The sequence below is a fragment of the Phacochoerus africanus genome, chromosome 3 (genome assembly GCF_016906955.1).
Source record: "Phacochoerus africanus isolate WHEZ1 chromosome 3, ROS_Pafr_v1, whole genome shotgun sequence".
NCBI lineage: Eukaryota > Metazoa > Chordata > Mammalia > Artiodactyla > Suidae > Phacochoerus > Phacochoerus africanus.
In genome coordinates this window covers 58,204,006-58,221,491 of record NC_062546.1, presented here as the reverse complement: position 1 = coordinate 58,221,491, position 17,486 = coordinate 58,204,006, and the positions used below count along the sequence as shown (strand labels likewise).

General features: G+C 40.8%; 1 protein-coding gene and 1 pseudogene across 1 annotated transcript in view; one reads left to right on the top strand and one right to left on the bottom strand.

The window, feature by feature from the left end:
* The window catches only part of MTUS1 (microtubule associated scaffold protein 1), a 175,951-nt gene that overhangs the window by 45,958 nt on the left and 112,507 nt on the right, over positions 1-17,486 (bottom strand).
* Positions 1,888-2,004, top strand: LOC125123824 (uncharacterized; annotated as a pseudogene).

The window sequence follows — 17,486 nt, the reverse complement described above, 5'->3', positions numbered from 1 at the left end:
TTCCAATGAAACTGAAACCTCCGTCAGGAAAACACAGGTCCAGAATCAAAGACATTTGCTCACTTTAAAAAGAGTCCGGTAACACTGATTGCTACCTCTATTTTTTCTACTCAGAAATCTGTTTAATAAAAATTAAAGCAGCTTAATGGATTAAAGCAGTTGAGTAAAAGAAGAATAGCCCACTTTTTCAGGATTGAGTGGCTCAAGCACATAGATCCCCATCATGAGGCTAAACACAGTTTTTGAGAGAGAGACTTAACCATTCAGACAAGGACCAACCTACTAGCTGTTGAGGACACATCCATCCTAAGGCAAAACAAGCCACTTACGGAATCCACTGGCTTTCCAAATACTAAAATCAAGTAAGAGACAAAACCAACTAGGAGACTTTGCCTTGACTTGAATAAATCACAAAACTATACATAGCATTCAGCAACTAACGTTTGCTTAGTTTTTTGTATACCTATTGATCTATTCATTCACTCACCAAATATTTATCAAAATCTACCATGTAGCTTTGCTGTGGGGCAGGCGGACCCACCTGGTGTCCTGGGGGGTGGTAGAGGCAGGCAGGGGAGGGTGGCCTTCTACAGGGATGCATGAAGACATTGCAGATCTCTGAGGAACTGCTTCTAAGGTATTCATCTCTTCCTGTTCGAATCTCACACATCCATTGTCTGTGAAAGGGACAGCCATTGGCTGCTGTGTACTGTCTACTACACACTGCATTGAAAGCGAATGCCTGTGGGTTATTAAAACGTAGGTAACGAACCAACAGGCTGGTGAGCATTCCCTAAATCTCCACCTGCTTGACAGCCAACTGACTCCCACCTTCTGTCTTAATCTGAGCCTACGCATCTCAAACCTTCCTAAGGACACCCAGCTATACACACATCCCTTCTGTCAGTATGTCCTTAGCATGTGATGGTGGGTGTTTGCCCTGAGACATTCCGTGACAACAAAGTCATAAATGTGAACAACGAGGAAATGTGTGTCCTGCTAAGAAGAATTAGCCAGTTATGAAACCACCACCTACAGGACCACTGTGCATTCAGTGTCTGTTGGATGTGTTTCTAGCAAACAGGTCCTTGTTCTTAAGGAACTTTTATGCAGTGAAAGCAGAAATAGGCCATCACCAAAGGCCACATGATTTGATAATTTGAGACACTAGATCTGGGGCCATCAAGAAAGGGTGCCAGAGGCAGAGTTTAGATGAACATTTGCACATTTGGCAGATAGATACACAGAAAAGGCCAGAAAACACAAAGGTTCAAAGATATGGGAGGTCCTGGTATTCAGTGCTGACGGCAAAGCACTCCTGAAATTAAATTAGATGAAGTGGCTGGAGGCATAAACAGGGCAAGACATGGGTACCACACAGGTTTTATCTTATAGGAGACAAAGGACGGTGGAGATGCAGTGAGAGAAGGTCTGAGGGGATGATCAGAATGGTCCAGAGGGAGGCCAGGGGAGGGAAGTTCATGGGCCAGTGGCAGTGAGAACAGGCAGGAATCGATGAATGTGATCAAGAGGAATCCAGGGTAAGTCACAGTTTCCAGCTAGGAAATAACACAAGAGGAGCAGATGCGCCTGTGAGGGTGAGAGGGCAGAGGGTGTAGGGTGGTGTGGGGCACGGGGTAAGCTCCGCCAACACTTGACTCCTCATTCTCTGAAAAAAGCCCATTCTAACCTTACCTGCTCCAGCATGCTTTCCAAATTGAATTGTCTGCCAGGTCATTTTCCCCAGGGGCAAGTCAGCTCTTTATTTCTCACTGTCCTGAATGCTGCCCCTGACACAAGTCTATTAACACGTTTTTTCAGCATGATCAATACACTCATAGAAATCTGGACAATCTTACCAAGATTTTTATTAAAAATTAATATTCAGTGTTATATGAAAGGAGAGGAAGTTAGCACTCCCCTGGACAAGGATGGAGAGGCCCTCAACCTGACAACATGCATATAATTAAGGCACTGACACCTACTTCATAGCATCCAGCCATGGGAAGGATGGGATGGGTGGATAGAGAGAAATGAATAAATTTGTGTCATCACTTATGAGCTTCAATGTATACAAACCCTTTCAGTGTTCCTTTGATTATGTGTTTGCTCTAGAAGAGTTCATAGTAATCATAATTTAGGAGCCACATATTTTCCTGCTTCTAGATAGGCACAGCATTTCTTTACTCCAACAAGCTCAGCAAAGCCCAGTGTTTAAACTTTAAAAATTACCCAAGCTAATTCTTTTGGAGATGGGGGCACCTATTAAATTTTTACATGACTATACTGATGGAATTGCAGCAATGGCTTGTATTATATGTAAAATGGTTTTACTTTTTTAATTTCAAAAGTAGATTACAGAATAGAAGGCATATTGCAGGTCACTTTGTGGCTCAGCAATAACAAACCCGGCTAGTATTCATGAGGACACGGGTTCAATCCCTGGTCCCACTCAATGGGCTGCTGTGAGCTGCAGTGTAGGTCACAGCTGTGGCTCGGATCCCGCTTTGCTGTGGCCATGGCTGTGGTATACTCGACCCCCTAGCCTGGTAACTTCCATATGCTGAGGGTGCAACCTTAAAAAGACCAAAGGGGGGGAAAAAAAAAGAAAGTATATTCATATTAAATACTCCTATTTCAGGATAATTATTGCTTAGACAATTTTTCCTGTAAAACAATCCACACCTGACCTTAGACATTTTCCATGAGGCTGGGGGTGGGGTGGGGTGGCGGGGGAAGGCTACTCATGTTTTTAAAATGAACTATTAACTGTAAAGAAAAGTTAAGAGAAAGTCATCATATTCAGTAATGCTGTTAAGAAGCTATCACCTTTATCAATTTGTTGGCTTCTAAACAATCTAAAAGTCCACCTTAAGTTTATGGATTTGTTTCAGGTCTGAAAGAACTCACTGTAAAAGTGGAACACAACAAAAATTTGCAAGTGATAGTTTTAGGCCTGTAACATTAAAAATTCTGAAGATGCTAAATGAAAATATTTTTAGTCATCTAACGTGCAAAAATTTCATTATAACCATGAACTTTAGTAGAAAAAAAAAAAATCTGAATTTTTTTCTGTTGTGGCTCAGTGGTAACAAACCTGACTGATAACCATGAGGATTCGGGTTCCATCCCTGGCCTTGCTCAGCAGGTTAAAGGATTGGCATTGCCATGAGCAGCAGTGTAGGTCGCAGATGCAGCTGGGACTCTGTTGCTGTAGCTGTGGCATAGGCCAGTGGCTGCAGCTCTGATTTGACCCCTAGCCTGGGAACTTATCTTTTGTGACGCTTGCTCACACTGTATCTGAATAAACTGGATAGGTCTTTTCTCAGAGCATAAGAAAATGAGTAAAATATATATATCAACCACCTTCCCACTGCCCTGACTGAGGTGATGTTTCACAAGACAACAGCCCTGCTCCTGGCCTTTTCCCTTGGTTATTGAGCAAATTACCTAAAATACTAAATGCCAGACTTCATGTGGACCTTCAGGTTTTTTTGTTTTTGTCTTAGCAATCATTGTGATTTAACCAATTTAACAGGTACCTAAAAAGATGCTTGGCATCACAAGGCCCACTTTTCACCAGGCAGGGTTTTATTATTTCAGGGATGACATGCACCAAGGTGTCCTTTTTAATTTACCACATGGAAGCACACATTACCAGCTCTAACATTCTGTCACCACTAAGAACCATCTGCAAAGTAAGAACAAAACGTCTACAAGGCCCTCTCCTTGTAGTGCCTGCTTCCAGCACATTTACAGTCTTGGAATTTTAAAGGCTATCTCTTCTGTGACTTTTCCACTTTGAGCTAGCCAGCACAGGTGATGTCACCACTGCACCAGCCCGGCCAGTCCCTGTGGGTCAGTGCTCCAGAGCCACAGACACTGTCCCAAACCATCCCAGCCACGCTGCCACCACATGTTCTTTGTCAAGCACAGCCCTCAGCAAAGCAGCATGGCTGAAACAAGGCACATGCAGACCAAAGACCGGAGGGAAAAAAGCCCAAGTGTGCCAAAGTGGCTCAAAAATGTCCTTATTGTGGGAGTTCCCTCTGTGGCTCAGTGATTAACGAACCCAACTGAGACCCATGACCATGCGAGTTCCATCCCTGGCCTCGCTCAGTGGGTTAAAGAGCCCGAGTCATTGTGGCTGTGGTGTAGGCCGGCAGCTGTAGCTCTGATTTGACCCCTAGCCTGGGAACTTTCACATGCCACAGATGTGGCTCTTAAAAAAAAAAAAACAAACTCCCTATTGTGAATTAGAGACAATAGGGAGTAGAAACGAAAAATAGAATACCCAGTTAAAACAGTCAACATTAGGAATTTCTGTAACACAAACAATAAACTTAAAAATGTCATTTTCAAAATATTAACCTGTTATGGAAAAGCAACTTGAGAGACGGCCAAAACTCAGGTCACAAAGGAACAATAGCAAAAAGCCTAGTCTCTTCCCTAAAACAAAGCTCTATTAGACTGAAATTTCCCTAGAGCTATGTAACTGATGCCTTTTATAAAGGAACTTCAGATGCTAAAATAACCCAAAGCATCACTTAAACCAAATACAAAAAAATGCTGTCCAATTTTGGATACATTTAAAACACCTGATGTCTTTTCACCTAATAAACAGTAATATATATACTATACTTTTTTTTTTTTTTTTTTTTGCCTTTTTAGGGTTGCACTTGCAGCATATGGAAGTTCCTAAGCTAGGGGTCAAATCAGAGCTGCAGCTGCCGGCCTATACCACAGCCACAACAACACAGGATCCGAGACTTGTCTGCAACACAGCTCACCGCAACGCTGGATCCTTAACCCACTAAGCAGGCAGGCCAGGGATTGAACCCATGTCCTCCTGGATACTAGTCAGGTTTGTTACCACTGAGCCACGATGGGAACTCCTACACATATTATTTAAAAAACAAACAAACAAACACTATTTTTAGCTCTAAAACATGATTTAGAGCTAATTTTAAAAATGATTAACATGATTTAGAGCTAATTTAAAAAATGACAATCTATATTTTTTCATGTCTAGGTGATTCTCTACTACCCCAAACCAAATTAACCAGAATATTTCAATGGTCCTAATTAAATGAGCATAAAAAAAACCTCTGCGATACTTCCCGTCCTGAATCCAGCTCCAAACTGTATGATTTAGTTTCCTTGTTTGTGTGGAAACAGACACCACATTAAAACACAATTTAGCACTGTAAAACTTTAGTTTTCTGAAACTTGTGAGATTAAGATAGACTTTCTCTTTCAATGTCTAACTCCTAAAGACTTATCAAAATAATCTCTCTTATGAGTGAAAATTCACTTAACACATCGCTGCTCTCTTAAATAGACTGCTATCACTGTGGAAGGGCACATTTTAACACAGCAAAGCTGAAGCTATAAGACTGCCAGTCACAGCTACAGAAGCTTAGCATCAATCTATGACAATACGTTTTTTAGCATAATGCCATTCACAGCACTGGTAAATGCTTATCAGTGTGGCAAAGGGCCCTGAAGAAACTTTCAAGACAGCTTTCAAGGAAGCGAAAAAATGAGAATGTGGATTCACGGTGAGATAACAAAGGGGCGGTGGAAGGCTACATCTCTCATCTCGTGCTCTTGAATTTGGCCCTCTTGGTGTCTTTTGAATAATTTTAACTTCTTACCTACCCCCCCCCCCCAAAAAAAACCCGTTATCTATAATTTCTTCTGAGAGCTTTCTAAAAATGCTTTCCCCGGCTTCTATATTTTGCAAGGTGAGAAACACAAGAGAAAGTTGATTTAACATCACCTTAATGCATGAATAAGATTCCCCACCATAAATGCACTACTGATAAAATACTTCTCTTTTTTGTTAACACGTTTCACATATAAAAAGCACATTTAAAGTTAATATTCTTTCTCAATATATTATTTCATAACTGAAAATTAATTCATTTGAGATAAAAAATCAAATATTAACCTCTATGTCCAAACACCAAAATGACTGGAAAGCATTTAATTGCTATATTTACAAAATAGGCCACCATTACCAAAAGCATTTGTATCCTAAAAGAGAAGCAAAGAGGTCTGTTGAAAGATTCAGCTTATGAAATGATACACTTCCTTTACTTATAAGCAGCTTGTTTTAGCTTCTAAGAAATAACTGTTTTGCCTTCTCTGTGCCAAGATGCTACAGCAGGGCTCTACTCTGTCTGTACCTGCTTGCACTACAGAGACTGGAGAAGTCAAATACTCAATCTCCCAGCTTCCCTTCCAGGTAGACACAGCCATGTGACTGAGATTCAGCCAAGGAGAAGTAAGCATTAATGATTTGGCACCACTGCTTCCCTAGGTCTTGTTTTTCCTGCCTGCAGCAGCCATTGTGAGATCATGAGGCACCAGTCATGAGCAACGGACTAATAGCACAGGTGTTGATCCTGACACTGCTGAGCCTCTGAGCAGCATCAGAGCTGCTGCTTTTTAGGTGATGCAAACAAGCTTCTTCAACTGTCTTAACTGCAGCTAAAAGCAGTTCTACTCAACAGTCTGAAAAAATGAATATCAAACATAAAAACATAATTTGATGACTTTTATTCAAATTACTAACAAACGTATTCACATTTCTGACTCTCTCTTACCGAATATCTAGTCAAAATGGTTCTTTATGAAGTGCAGCTTCCAGTAAATGTAAATATTTTGTTCTATTAGGAATACTTCTGCCTTTCCTCAAAATATGTGTATACACACCCCTTCTCTTTGCTATGTAATTGCTTTTGATCTTAACTAGATCAGCAAAAAGAACTCTTAGTTCAATGAACTGCCTTCAGTCCATGAGAGGATTACTGTGAGGTTCAAAACGGCACTTTTCACAATAATTGCTACAAGCATAAATTAATACAAGTAGAAAACCTGAATTCTAATAAAACTGGTGGCAAGGGCTATGGCTAGGCAGAAGATTCTCTTCCCTGCACTGACTCATCAAATCGAAATTAATAGGGAGTTCCTGTCGGGGCTTGGCAGTTAATGAACCCGACTAGAATCCATGAGGACACAGGTTCGATCCCTGGCCTTGCTCAGTGGGTTAAGGATCTAGTGTTGCTGTAAGCTGTGGTGTAGGTCGCAGGCACGGTTCAGATCCTATGTTGCTGTGGCTCTGGTGTAGGCTGGCGGCTATAGCTCCAATTGGACCCCTAGCCTGGGAACCTCCATATGCCATGGGTACAGCCCTAAAAAGACAAAAAAAAAGAATATTTGAAGTTAATAGGTTGAGGTAAAATTCTGAATGCTTTGGCAAGTCAGGGAAATTACTCCTGGACTTCTTAGAAGATGTAAGCATATCCTAGAGGCTGAGATCTTCATGTCAGACATCCTGCAACAGTGCCCAAAGCCCTCGACACGTTTGCTCCCTTCTCCTTGCCCCCTTTACAGAGGAACTTACACCTTGGACCGGAGAGCCCACGCTGTCAATAGGTGGCACTCAGGAACAACATACCACCCTGCACATCGTGCCCTGGTCAGGGCTCAGTCAAAGGGCCAGATCGTCTGAGTCCCTGTAACCACCAAGCTTTTGCTGGCACCTCTCTCTCCTTATGCTGTGCTCAAATATTAAAATTCATTTCCTTGAAGAAGCTGAGCCCCAGGTTTTCATCATGTGCTGTTTTCTCTGCCTGGGGCACTTTTTGTTTCTTGGTCAATTCCTCATGTCCTGGGATCACAGCTTACATGGCACTTCTTGAAGATCTGGGTACAGTTAGCTTCACCTGCTACGAGCTGCCTGGGTACCCAGTCCATGTCCTACCATGACTGCTTCAAGTCCTGTCTGTCTCCCTGTTCCGCTGTGGGCTGTTTGAAGGCAGAGGGCCACAAGCAATGGAGTCCTGGCTCTCTTTTCAGCATCTAGCATTGTACCGGCCGCACAGTATAGGTCTACTAAATATATATTTACGAAATGAAATGAATGAAACCTGCAGTGTGAAAGATAGCTTGGAAGGAGGGGAAAAGCTGGGCGCAAAGACCAAAAATATAAAATCCTTCAAAGTATTAGACTGAGTGATGTGAAACTATCAATGTGTGACCATTTTTTACTTCTCAGAAGATCCATTTCAAATGTTTTAGCCTAGTAATAAAGCCTGAACTATAGCAGGCAGAGGGTCAAAACAAAATATTGCAAAGCACACTCTTAAGATTCTTACAATCAACTGGTCCTGGCTAAATGAGGAAGAAAAACGATTCAAAAATGACTGAGGTATTATGACAGAATGCAGGGCAAACAACAGTGCTGTGAAGAGCGAGCAAATCAAAAATATTCAATGAGTTTGGGAAATAAGGAAAGAATTAAAGAAAAGGAATTTTCAAGTGTCAGTAACATATCCAGGATTTTAAAAACCTATAGCCAGAAAATTAACAGAATTTGAGGTTCAAGCGTCCTCAGAAGTCCTGTCTCCGATTCCTTGGTTTTGCAGCTCTCTTGGGTTAAGTGATCAAGGTCATTCACTTGGTCATTCACTAGCAGAACCAAGGCTACAACCCTGGGCTCTTAGAATCCAGGCCAACACCACTTCTTTCATTAAGAATACAACACGAGGAGTTCCCGTCGTGGCGCAGTGGTTAACGAATCCGACTAGGAACCATGAGGTTTCAGGTTCGATCCCTGCCCTTACTCAGTGGGTTAAGGATCCGGCGTTGCCGTGAGCTGTGGTGTAGGTCGCAGACGAGGCTCGGATCCCGCGTTGCTGTGGCTCTGGCTTAGGCTGGCAGCTACAGCTCCGATTAGATCCCTAGCCTGGGAACCTCCGTATGCTGCGGGAGCGGCCTAAGAAATGGCAAAAAGACAAAAAAAAAAAAAAAAGAATACAACATGAGCTACTGCTTACAGCCCATGCAGGTAGGAATAAATGCAGCTGACTTCAATATCCATTTTATTGGGAGAGTTTTCAGACCTTCAAGTTATGTAATATGGATAAGTTTACCAAAGAGTCTTAGCAGGATAAGAAGAATTGTATTCTTTACATAATTTTAAAATGCTTCCCACACACAAACTTTTTTTTTTTTTTTTTTGGCTGCACCCTTGGCATGCAGAAATTCCCAGGCCAGGGATCAAACCCTTGCCACAACAGCAACAATGCCAGATCTTTAACCCACTGAGCCACAAGGGAACTCCAGAAACTTTCTTTTTAAATCACTGCTATTCATTACACCTAACAAAAATATAGCAAAATTCACAGCCAGGAAAATCTACACATTCCAAAAATTCTTAACAGAGGTTCCAGGTTTTAGTCCCATCTCTACCGCTGGGTATGTGCCCTCAGGCAACTTAATGCACTTCTTTGGGTATCTGAAGTGCATTTTTCTGGTATAAAATCAGGTAAACTACATCAACTCTAGGGATACTCTGGCTATAAAAGTTATGACAGCAATCAAATGAATGTTTCAAAATATTTCTATGTAAATTCAAAAAATAAGATGTGCCCAAAATATCGCTATTAGTCAAACTCCGATAATAAAAGCCATGTTTCTTTTGCTTAAGCTGCCCTGGTAGGCTGTCTGCTTCACGAAAATACTACAAACAACCTGCTGAGAGAAGACTGGTTAACTGAATCATGGCTCAGCCAACAACGGGTTGTTATATGATACTAAAGAGAATGTGGGAGAGAAACATAGTAACATGAAATCTGAGCTATATGAACCTAAAAAAGTTGAGAAAAGGAGAGAGCAGACTTGTGGTTGCCAAGGGGGAGGGGGAGCAAGTGGGGTGGACTGGGAGTTTGGGGTTAGTAGATAAAAGTTATTACGTTTAGAATGGATAAGCAATGAGGTCCTGCTGTATAGCACAGAGAACTATATCCAGTTACCTGTGACAGAACATGATGGAACGTAATATGAGAAAAGAATGTGTATGTATGCAGATCGACTATAATAAAACATTTTTTAAGTACACTAAAGAAGCCTATATATGGCATTCTTCCATTTCTATAAAACAAAAAGGGATATGAAAAAAATCTACATAGGTTTACACAGGACCAGAAAATTACTATCAAGATAAACAAGCACCCATGAGAGTGGCTGCCTCTGTGGGGAGGGCTGGGTCCTGGGTAAGAAAGAGGCTCCCTTGGAGTGGCACAACCTCCCTACTGTTTGCTCTCCTTTTTAACCTGGAGCGTGGACTGTTTAAGTTAAAACTAAGTGCCATTACATTTGAGTAATTTAAAATAAAAAAAAAAGGTGCCATTGGGAGCTATTTTAGATTACACAAATTATTGCAAATACAAGGGCACTCATTTTTATTTTCTTCACCTTTTTATTCTTTAAGGTTGAAAAATGACAGTGGCACTTAGACTGAAAAGCAGAGCCACTGTCTGCCTCTTAACTCTCTCCATTTCCCCTCAGCCATCAGTGACAGAGCAGGGAGAAGGCTGGCTGACTCCAGGGACAGGTCAAGGGGAGTTATGAAACACAGAGAAGAGATGCTGGAAAAAAATGAGATTTATCCCCTAGGGAGGAGAGATGCCTCTGGGAAAATGGAAAGCAGTCAGCTAAAAAAAAAAATTAGGGACAGAGATGGAAAAGAAGACATGGAAGGGCCGGCCTGCATGTGAAACAAGAACACATCTATTTACAAACTCAAACGACCTTATCACAGTGACCAGGAACCAGCCCCCATCCAATGTAGCCACGCTCTAGTTTTTACAGCATAAAATCACCTTAACTTATGGACATGGAAGGGCCAGCCTGCATGTGAAACAAGAACACATCTATTTACAAACTCAAACGACCTTATCACAGTGACCAGGAACCAGCCCCCATCCAATGTAGCCACGCTCTAGTTTTTACAGCATAAAATCACCTTAACTTAGCATAGGTGCAATGGTATCTAAACACGAAGTAGCAATGGGAGATAAATGCATCCCCTGAAAGTAAGCACACAGGTTTCCATGAGCCTAAAATATACGCTGTGCTTATTTTCATCTCGAGCACAGAAAATAAAAAGCAGATACAAAAATAAACAGAGGCAGTTTTTATGATTATAAATATTTTCACCATGAAGTGTGGAAAACTTAACTTGTGGTTCATTTACTACCTTTCCCCAAACACGAATTTGTTAGTTCAGAAATAGTTACAGAAATCTTTTAGCATACCAGATGAGCCTATCACATTCTCAGGGAGAAACTGAATAATGAAAAACTATAGAAACCCTGTCATTTCATCTCCTTCTCTAAAGGAGTCTTCTTCTTAATTTACCTGTTTCCTATTTCCAAAATCATGTGAAGTAAAATGTAATTTAACAGGTGTTAATTTTTCCAGATTCAGTTGGTGTCAGAAAGAAGAGCTGGGGGAGCAGCCACGCAACAGTTCTGCTTTCAGCAAACAAACCAAGCACACATCAGCTTGCAGACAGTCAAAGTATCATACACTCATGTGTTGAGACAAAAGAGAGGACTGCTTGTTTTTTACAAATTATGCCTCGTTCTCTCCTTAGAGCTTTCTCCTCCCAGTTATCTATCCCCTTAGAAAATTTCCGATAAACACCTGCAAATTAATCAAGATGTCCCCCATACAACAGTTAACAGAGACCTGGGCAAGACAAACCTGTGTGGAAAATGACAGTGCTTTTCCTAAACCCTGAAGGAAATCGAAGATTTCGAAGCAGTCCTTTGGCTGTCAGCCGTACGTGAATGGTGGACAAGGAGAATTTGGGGGACAGCAACATGTCTTCAGAGCAGGTGCAAGGATTTCACAGCAGAATCAGCTTCCATGGACTCTCACATACTGTCTTTTTAAACCCAGCACTCTTCTCTGAGGCCAAGAAAGACAGAGAGAGGAAACGCGCCTACATGGCAAATGTCATCCCAGTGCACACACACACAGGAGACCAAAAAAAAAAAAACAAAAACAAAAAAACAACCCAGAGCTATCCAAGTGTTTCTGGCTTCTGTTTCCAGTCCCAGATGTTGCCAAAACAATGTTCTTCCTCTGAATAAAATCTCCTCTTAGCAGACCCAGCAGCCAGCAGCCTCTGAATTACATCACTGAACATGCTCATGGGTTGTTATGGTTTTCATCAGAGATGGTGAAGGGGAGGAGAAAGTGGGTGGTCTTAGGAGCTTTATATAACAACCAATAATGTCACGGATTCTGTAACGACTTGGAGGCTCCTTAAGGAGAGATAACTACTTCAAGTGCCTATTTATTTAGAAATTAATTTAAAAAATTAAGACTTCTTTCAAGTAATCTGTGTTCAGAGTTTTTAAAATTGTAATTATATTAACACTAGTAATACTTGGCATGTTTTCAGATATTTTACATGTAAACCTACATATAAACCTGATACCTGAGACAAAAAAATGTTAATGGCTATAAGCCATAAATGTTCCCAATTACAATTTTCAATAAAATGTCTAGTGTAACACCTGGAACTAACAGTATTGTAGGTTAATTATACTTCAAAAAAAATCTTTTTCCTATAATATATTAATGATAGATTCATAAAAGGTTAAAGTTCAAATTTAACACTATTATTCTAAGGGCCACACTAATAACTAATGATAAAGCCTTGATACAACTTGTCCAACAGACATAATTTAATAGTTCCAGAGGAATAAAAATTAGTCAGAGAGGCAGTATTCTAAGGATGCTACTTACTGCATGACTAACAGCATTTAAAGGAAAATCAGGTAACCTCTCAAGATAGTAATGTTTTGAGACGAGGTACACCAGGAAAGTATGATTAATGTTTATCTTTTATTGACCTCTATTAAATGTTTGAGTTCTTTGTAAAAGTATATCAAAATAAGATGACAAAAACTAAAAGAAGCTGAAGAAAAATGCACCGGCAAAATGCTCACTTAAGTAGAACTCAACTATTAGACCAATTATATAGCCCAAATTTGTATTATATAGTCCAAACTCTTAATATTTTTTAATTTTAAAAAGTACAAGAAAGTGGGAGTTCCCGTCACGGCTCAGTGGTTAACGAATCCGACTAGGAACCATGAGGTTGTGGGTTAGATCCCTGGCCTTGCTCAGTGCGTTAAGGACCCGGTGTTGCTGTGAGCTGTGGTGTAGGTTGCAGATGCAGCTAGGATCTGGTGTTGCTGTGGCTGTGACGTAGGCTGGCGGCTATAGCTCTGATTAGACCCCTAACCTGGGAACCCCCCTATGCAGCCCTAGAAAAGGCAAAAAAAAAAAAAAAAGAAAAAAAGAAAGCAAGGTGTAAAAAATGATCTCTATAAGTTTTCAAGATTTCCTATGAAAAAATGAAAGACTCAGTTACAGAAATGAATGTAGTTCATTAAATGCCAGGAGAATGTGCAGGAAGCAGTTACTCTTCCAGAAATTCTACAGAGCATGTAGGGTATGAATAGGGAGGGAGAAAGGCAGGAAAGGAACTTGTGAGGAACTCCTTCTCCCTTTGCACTCACCCCCAAACCTGCCATTTTAAAGGCTGTCAATACAACACTAACCCAGTAACTCTGCCGTGGCTTAGCCGTGGGAAAGTCACAACCTGGTCATACAGACAAGAGATCTTGTAAACATGGCCCCCATGGCAACGGAAACACAAATGACCAAGGAATTAAATATAGAATTAGATCTAGAATTAAATTAAATCTAGAAAAGCTACATTTGGGTGCTGCCTTTTCACTTTACCACGATCTATTATTATTAAAAAACAAAAACCTAACACCTTTTTTCCCCCAGATTCCACAAATTAGTGTACCAGAACCATCTTTCCTCCCACCCCCCTCCCCAAAAGACCCCCCCAAAAAAACCTTGTAAAACTAAGATACCAATCAGCAATTACAAATTATAAATTAAAGCCATGATAAGCGACTAAAGTTAAACACTGATATTATTTAAAATAGACACGACACCACCCTCTATAGGATTTTGTTGTTGTTGTTGTTGTTGTTAGTTAAATAATAGTAAAGTCTAAATTATCCCAGTTAGAAGGGAGAAATGTGGTGGGGGGAGGGATAAATTAGAGGGTTGGGACTGACATATACACACTACTATATATAAAATAGATAGGTAACAAGGACCTACTGTAGAGCACAGGGTAATCTGTGCTTGATACTGGGTAATAACCTATATGGAAAAGAACCTATATGGAAAAGAACAGATATATGTATAACTGATTTACTTTGCTGTGCACCTGAAACTAACACAACTTTCTAAGCCGACTATACGCCAATAAAATTTATTTTAAAATAAAATAAAATAATCCTGATTAGAAGGGAAAACCTTTAGGATGGACTACCCACGAGAAAAAATTAGTTAACATGCCACCAATTCATCATATTAATTAAAAATGTTTACTTGAACTATACTAAACTATATACCACTTACATTAAAGGTTATGTTGCTAATGATCTTTTAAAACAGGGGAACAAGGCTCTCTGCTTCTTCCTGTGAGTGATCCCATGTGCCCTGCAAGTGCCTCCCATCCTCTGGGGAACTCTTACAAAGGCAAACAACAACAAAAACAATCAGCAGAACAAGGAGTACAAAATAAAGAGAAGAAGCAGTGGCAGTCAGAAGCCAAAATAAAAGTCAAAAGAAATAGTCATACAGCAAAGCGCACTCCCGCTTGCGCTCGCGCTCTCTCTCACCACACACACACATACACACACACGAAGGTGTATCAGGTGAAAGATTAAGAACACCACTGGGAGTTCAGGGTTAGGAGATGCAAACTATTGCATTGGGAGGGGAGGGAGGGGGTAAACAATGAGGTCTTGCTGTATAGCACAGGGAACTATATCCAATCACTTGTGATAGAACATGATAGAAGATAATATGAGAAAAAGAATGTATATATATGTATGACTGGGTCACTTTGCTGTACAGCAGAAATTTACAGAATATTTTAAATCAACTATAATAAAAAAAATTTTAAATATATATACAAAAACAAGCCAGCTCAAGCTGTGTTTCAATTATTTTCCAGACACAGTCTGCCCCCTGGTGGCAGCTGAACACAAGGGCACCAAAGCAAAAGGGCAGCCTTGACAATCCATTAACAGAAACTCATACAATATACTGTGTGCCAAGCACACTCCTAAACACCTTATATGTATGCACTTTTATTTTTATTTTTTTTTGTCTTTTTGTCTTTTCTAGGGCCGCTCCCACGGCATATGGAGGTTCCCAGGCTTGGGGTCCAATTGGAGCTGCAGCCGCCAGGCTACACCAGAGCCACAGCAACATGGGATCCAAGCCACATCTGCAACCTACACCACAGCTCATGGCAACGCTGGATCCTTAACCTACTGAGCAAGGGCAGGGACTGAACCCGCAATCTCATGGCTTCTAGTCGGATTCGTTAACCACTGTGCCACACAGGAACTCCTGTATGCACTTTTAAATGATTGAATAAGTAGTTATCGTAGAGTTACAACTATTTCAATTATATATATGTATAATTATATATATATGTGTATATGTGTGTGTAGATATATTTGGGGTGTTTGGGAGCACAGATTTTAAAACTGGTTCAGGAGTTCTCGTCATGGTGCAGTGGTTAACAAATTCAACTTGGAACCATGAGATTGAGGGTTCGATCCCTGGCCTTGCTCAGTGGGTTAAGGATCCGGCGTTGCCGTGAGCTGTGGTGTAGGTCACAGATGCAGCTCACATCTGGCGTTGCAATGGCTCTGGTATAGGCTGGCGGCTACAGCTCCGATTTGACCCCTAGCCTAGGAACCTCCATATGCTGCGGGTAAGGTCCTAGAAAAGACAAAAAAATAAAAAATAAATAAATAAAACTGGTTCAAAAGATTGTTTGATTACATATTTGATTAACTGTTACCACATGTACACCATCTGTACTTTCTAAAGCTATGCTAAATATGGAAGTACTTAAATATAAGAAAATGCTCATCTTTGTTATTATACAAAGACCTTATTTAAGAGAACATAAACATCATCAAAGATAGTAAGGAAAAATTTAAGGAACTTTGGTCCTTAAGACCAAAGACAGAACAACGTAATTACAGTTATAGAAATGAGGAATAAGATAAATTTTTAGGAAGTAGGATATCAAGTGGAGAAACATAAGCAGGATTTGAATTTGTAGGCATAGTAGGATCTCAACTTTAAGCACAAGAGTAAGGATTATTGACGCAAACATACCAAAATGTTAGCAATGCTCTAGGAGCTGGGGCAGGCATGATTTTTTATTTCTTTGCTATATGTTTCTGTATTTTCCCATTTTGTAAAACAAAGATGATGGTGTCAGGAAAGTAAAGTTTGGACACAGGAGACTGGATTCAGATGGAGGAGTAGGAGGACTGGAGCTCATTTTCTCTCATAAAAGCAACAAAATTACAAACAACTGCTGAACAACCTTCAATCGAATAGACAGCAAACTATCAAAAAAGATATCCTACTCCAGAAAACAAAGAGGAGGCCACAGCAAGACTGGGAGGGGTGATTATTCAATTATAAGCAACCCCATATCTGCCAGGTGGGAAGCCCACAGACTAGAAAGTAAATTTATCAAAGAGACTGACCTATGGGAATGAGAGTTCTGAGCCCCACCTCGGGTCCCCATGCTTGGGGAATTGGCATTGGGAGAAGGAGCCCATGGAGCATTTGGCATTGAGGGCCTGTGGGGCCTGTACACAGGAGTTCCAGGGGACTGGGGGAAACAGAGACTTTGCTCTTGAAAGGTGCACAATGTAATTTCATGTGTACTGGGTCCCAGGGCAAAGCAGACTCCACAGGAATCTGAGTGAGACCTGATTGCAGTTCTTAGAGGATCTCCTGGGAAAACAGGGGTGACTGTGGCTTGTTGTGGGGGAAGGACATTGGAGGCAAATCTCTCAGGAAATCAGCCTGTGATCCTCTAGATGTGGCCATTTTGGGAAACTCTGGCCCCACCCATCAAGCCCCAAGCCGGACAATAATCCAGGCAGGATCACAGCCCTACCCATCAGCAAAAAGGCTGCCTAAATACCCCCAGGCACACAGCCACTTCTAATCTCACCCAAATATAAAGCCCCACCCACCAGAGGGATAAAAATCATCTCCACCTAGCAGTGGGCAGGCACCAGTCCCTTCTATCAGGAAGCCTACAGCAAGTCCCCATACCAACTTGAGTCACAATGGGGGCAGACATAAGAAGAAAGAGAGGCTACAACTCTATTGTCTGCAAAAAGGGGACCACAACAAAAATCTATACAAAATGAAAAGGCAGAGAATTATGACTCAGACAAGGGAGCAAGTGAAAAAAAAAAGAAACAAAAGACAAAAAAAAAACAAAAACCCAAAAAAACCAGCTAAGTTATCTGGTTACCTTCATGAAAAAGACTTTAGATGATAGTAAAAATGCTTTGAGATCTTGGAAATAAACTGGAGGCAAAGATTGATAAATTACAAGAAATACTGAGCAAAGAAATACAAGATTTAAGGCTTAAGCAAGCAGAGATGCAAACTACAATAACTGAAATAAAAAATTCATTAGAAGCAACCAACAGCAGAATACAGGAGGTAGAAGAACAAATAAGCAAGGTGGA